The sequence below is a fragment of the Procambarus clarkii genome, chromosome 40 (genome assembly GCF_040958095.1).
Source record: "Procambarus clarkii isolate CNS0578487 chromosome 40, FALCON_Pclarkii_2.0, whole genome shotgun sequence".
NCBI lineage: Eukaryota > Metazoa > Arthropoda > Malacostraca > Decapoda > Cambaridae > Procambarus > Procambarus clarkii.
The window spans coordinates 34064667-34070025 of record NC_091189.1 but is presented as its reverse complement, the minus strand read 5'-3'; positions in this window follow the sequence as shown (position 1 = coordinate 34070025).

Here is a 5359-nt window from a genome sequence, read left to right as displayed (position 1 = left end):
GCAGATGACAGCGGGGGGGTGGCGGGTGGCAGATGACAGCAGGGGGGGGGGGGTGGCGGGTGGCAGGTGGCAGATGACAGCAGGGGGGGGTGGCGGGTGGCAGGTGGCAGATGACAGCGGGGGGAGTGGCGGGTGGCAGATGACAGCGGGGGGGGGGGTGGCGGGTGGCAGGTGGCAGATGACAGCGGGGGGGGGTGGCGGGTGGCAGATGACAGCGGGGGGGTGGCGGGTGGCAGGTGGCAGCGGGGGATGGCGGGTGGCAGATGACAGCGGGGGGGTGGCAGGTGGCAGATGACAGCGGAGGGTGGCGGGTGGCAGGTGGCAGCGGGGGGTGGCAGGAGGTGACGGGGGGTGGCGGGTGGTGGCGGGTGGTGGCAGTGGGTGACGGGGGGTGGCGGGTGGTGGCAGGGGGTGGCGGGTGGCAGCGGGTGACGGGGGAGGTGGCGGGTGGTGGCAGGGGGTGGCAGGTGGCAGCGGGTGACGGGGGGGGTGGCGGGTGGTGGCAGGGGTTGGCGGGTGGCAGCGGGTGACGGGGGCGTGGCGGGTGGTGGCAGGGGGTGGCAGGTGGCAGCGGGTGACGGGGGGGTGGTGGCGGGTGGTGGCGGGTGGTGGCAGGTGGCAGCAGGTGACGGGGGGGGGGTGGCGGGTGGTGGCAGGGGGTGGCGTGTGGCAGCGGGTGGCGGGTGGTGGCAGGTGGCAGCGGGTGCCGGGGGGGGTGGCGGGTGGTGGCAGGGGGTAGCGGGTGGCAGTGGGTGGTAGTGGGTGGAGGTACTGTGGTAGTGGGTGGAGGTACTGTGGTGTGGGTGGAGGTACTGTGGTACTGGGTGGTGGTACTGTGGTAGTGGGTGGAGGTACTGTGGTAGTGGGTGAAGGTACCGTGGTACTGGGTGGTGGTACAGTGGTAGTGGGTGGAGGTACTGTGGTAGTGGGTGGTGGTACAGTGGTAGTGGGTGGAGGTACCGTGGTAGAGGGTGGAGGTACTGTGGTAGTGGGTGGTGGTACAGTGGTAGTGGGTGGAGGTACTGTGGTAGTGGGTGGTGGTACTGTGGTAGTGGGTGGAGGTACTGTGGTAGTGGGTGGAGGTACTGTGGTAGTGGGTGGAGGTACTGTGGTAGTGGGTGAAGGTACCGTGGTACTGGGTGGTGGTACAGTGGTAGTGGGTGGAGGTACTGTGGTAGTGGGTGGTGGTACAGTGGTAGTGGGTGGAGGTACCGTGGTAGAGGGTGGAGGTACTGTGGTAGTGGGTGGTGGTACAGTGGTAGTGGGTGGAGGTACCGTGGTAGAGGGCGGAGGTGGCGGGTGGCAGGTGGCAGATGACAGCGGGGGGAGTGGCGGGTGGCAGATGACAGCGGGGGGGGGGGGTGGCGGGTGGCAGGTGGCAGATGACAGCGGGGGCGGGTGGCGGGTGGCAGATGACAGCGGGGGGGTGGCGGGTGGCAGGTGGCAGCGGGGGATGGCGGGTGGCAGATGACAGCGGGGGGGTGGCAGGTGGCAGATGACAGCGGGGGGTGGCGGGTGGCAGATGGCAGATGACAGAGGGGGGTGGCAGGTGGCAGCGGGGGGTGGCAGGAGGTGACGGGGGGTGGCGGGTGGTGGCGGGTGGTGGCAGTGGGTGACAGGGGGTGGCGGGTGGTGGCAGGGGGTGGCGGGTGGCAGCGGGTGACGGGGGAGGTGGCGGGTGGTGGCAGGGGGTGGCAGGTGGCAGCGGGTGACGGGGGGGGTGGCGGGTGGTGGCAGGGGTTGGCGGGTGGCAGCGGGTGACGGGGGCGTGGCGGGTGGTGGCAGGGGGTGGCAGGTGGCAGCGGGTGACGGGGGGGTGGTGGCGGGTGGTGGCGGGTGGTGGCAGGTGGCAGCAGGTGACGGGGGGGGGGGGGTGGCGGGTGGTGGCAGGGGGTGGCGGGTGGTGGCAGGGGGTGGCGTGTGGCAGCGGGTGGCGGGTGGTGGCAGGTGGCAGCGGGTGCCGGGGGGGGTGGCGGGTGGTGGCAGGGGGTAGCGGGTGGCAGCGGGTGGTAGTGGGTGGAGGTACTGTGGTAGTGGGTGGAGGTACTGTGGTAGTGGGTGGAGGTACTGAGGTACTGGGTGGTGGTACTGTGGTAGTGGGTGGAGGTACTGTGGTAGTGGGTGAAGGTACCGTGGTACTGGGTGGTGGTACAGTGGTAGTGGGTGGAGGTACTGTGGTAGTGGGTGGTGGTACAGTGGTAGTGGGTGGAGGTACCGTGGTAGAGGGTGGAGGTACTGTGGTAGTGGGTGGTGGTACAGTGGTAGTGGGTGGAGGTACTGTGGTAGTGGGTGGTGGTACTGTGGTAGTGGGTGGAGGTACTGTGGTAGTGGGTGGAGGTACTGTGGTAGTGGGTGGAGGTACTGTGGTAGTGGGTGAAGGTACCGTGGTACTGGGTGGTGGTACAGTGGTAGTGGGTGGAGGTACTGTGGTAGTGGGTGGTGGTACAGTGGTAGTGGGTGGAGGTACCGTGGTAGAGGGTGGAGGTACTGTGGTAGTGGGTGGTGGTACAGTGGTAGTGGGTGGAGGTACCGTGGTAGAGGGTGGAGGTACTGTGGTAGTGGGTGGAGGTACAGTGGTAGTGGGTGGAGGTACCGTGGTAGAGGGTGGAGGTACTGTGGTAGTGGGTGGAGGCACCGTGGTAGAGGGTGGAGGTACTGTGGTAGTGGGTGGAGGTACAGTGGTAGTGGGTGGAGGTACCGTGGTAGAGGGTGGAGGTACAGTGGTAGTGGGTGGAGGTACCGTAGTAGAGGGTGGAGGTACAGTGGTAGTGGGTGGAGGTACCGTGGTAGAGGGTGGAGGTACAGTGGTAGTGGGTGGAGGTACAGTGGTAGTGGGTGGAGGTACAGTGGTAGTGGGTGGAGGTACCGTGGTAGAGGGTGGAGGTACAGTGATAGTGGGTTTAGGTACAGTGGTAGTGAGTGGAGGTACTGTGGTAGTGGGTGGAGGTACTGTGGTAGTGGGTGGAGGTACTGTGGTAGTGGGTGAAGGTACCGTGGTACTGGGTGGTGGTACTGTGGTAGTGGGTGAAGGTACCGTGGTACTGGGTGGTGGTACTGTGGTAGTAGGTGAAGGTACCGTGGTACTGGGTGGTGGTACTGTGGTAGTGGGTGGAGGTACGGTGGTAGTGGGTGGAGGTACGGTGGTAGTGGGTGGAGGTACAGTGGTAGTGGGTGGAGGTACGGAGGTACCCTCCCCCCCCCCCTACCTCAATCACTCACCAGGCTCGTAAGGTCGTCCAAGCCGAGGCCATTAGTCAGTCACGCGCACGAATAAACAAATCCCAGTCACGACATTCACGACACAACTCCCGCCTTCCATTAGGCTCAAAACCCCTATTCCCACCTGTGGCCTCACCGCCCGTATAGACAGACATATCAGGCCCCAGTCTTGGCCTTGCGTCGCGGCGTCAACCGTCATATATCTGTCCGTATCCGCGCATGTAAACATTCCCGCGCCACCTCGGCCCTGTTTAGGATGTAAACAGTCGTCCTCATCAATACTGAAACGAACGGCCGTCCCCACTGCCCTTCTGGGCTCCACGTGCTGGTGAAAATAGGATTCAATTGTCCATTTTCCCCATTTCCATTCACATGTGTGAGGTTCTCTGCCCATATTTGTCCCCTTCACCGTAACCATGTTCACTGTTCACTATCTGCAACACTGTCGCCAAGTGTAAGTATGTGTTGTGGTTGTGTTCTCAATGGAAATTTGTCATTCGGGTCACTTTTGGGTTACACTTTTCATGTGTGCCGTGATGGGGGTATAGGGGCAGTCTCTTCTTCAAGGGGGGCATCGAGGCTGACACCAACCATGCTATAACACACTATATAATCACCAGTCATCATGCAAAGGTTGCTTGCGTCTATAGACTGATAAATTTTGTCTTAAAATATAGACTTAATATATGTAGACTTAATATAATGACTGTATCTGTCTGTCTGTCTGTCTGTCTGTCTGTCTGTCTGTCTGTCTGTCTGTCTGTCTGTCTGTCTCTCTGTCTCTCTGTCTGTCTGTCTGTCTGTCTGTCTGTCTCTCTGTCTGTCTGTCTCATTCTCTCTCTCTCTCTCTCTCTCTCTCTCTCTCTCTCTCTCTCTCTCTCTCTCTCTCTCTCTCTCTCTCTCTCTCTCTCTCTCTCTCTCTCTCTCTCCTGTTCTTTCTAATTTCTGTAACGGCAAGGTCACCACCAACACCACAAGGTCACCACCACAAGGTCACCACCACCACCATAAGGTCACCACCAACACCACAAGGTCACCACCACCACCACAAGGTCACCACCACCACAAGGTCACCACCAACACCACAAGGTCACCACCACCACCACAAGGTCACCACCACCACCACCACAAGGTCACCACCACCACCACAAGGTCACCACCACAAGGTCACCACCACAAGGTCACCACCACCACCACAAGGTCACCACCAACACCACAAGGTCACCACCACCACAAAGTCACCACCACCACCACAAGGTCACCACCAACACCACAAGGTCACCACCACAAATTCACCACCACCACCATAAGGTCACCACCACCACCACAAGGTCACCACCACCACCACAAGGTCACCACCACCACAAGGTCACCACCAACACCACAAGGTCACCACCACCACCACAAGGTCACCACCACCACCACAAGGTCACCACCACCACCACCACAAGGTCACCACCACCACCACAAGGTCACCACCACCACCACAAGGTCACCACCACCACCACAAGGTCACCACCACAAGGTCACCACCAACACCACAAGGTCACCAACACCACCACAAGGTCACCACCACCACCACAAGGTCACCACCACCACCATAAGGTCACCACCAACACCACAAGGTCACCACCACCACCACAAGGTCACCACCACCACCACAAGGTCACCACCACCACCACAAGGTCACCACCACTACCACAAGGTCACCACTACCACCACAAGGTCACCACCATCACCACAAAGTCTCCACCACCACCACCATAAGGTCACCACCACCACCACAAGGTCACCACCACCACCACAAGGTCACCACCACCACCACAAGGTCACCACCAACACCACAAGGTCACCACCACAAGGTCACCACCACCACCACCACAAGGTCACCACCACAAGGTCACCACCACCACCACCACCACAAGGTCACCACCACCACCACCACAAGGTCACCACCAACACCACCCCAAGGTCACCACCAACACCACCACAAGGTCACCACCACCACCACAAGGTCACCACCACCACCACAAGGTCACCACCACCACCACCACAAGGTCACCACCACCACCACCACAAGGTCACCACCACCACCACAAGGTCACTACCAACACCACCACAAGGTCACCACCACCACTAC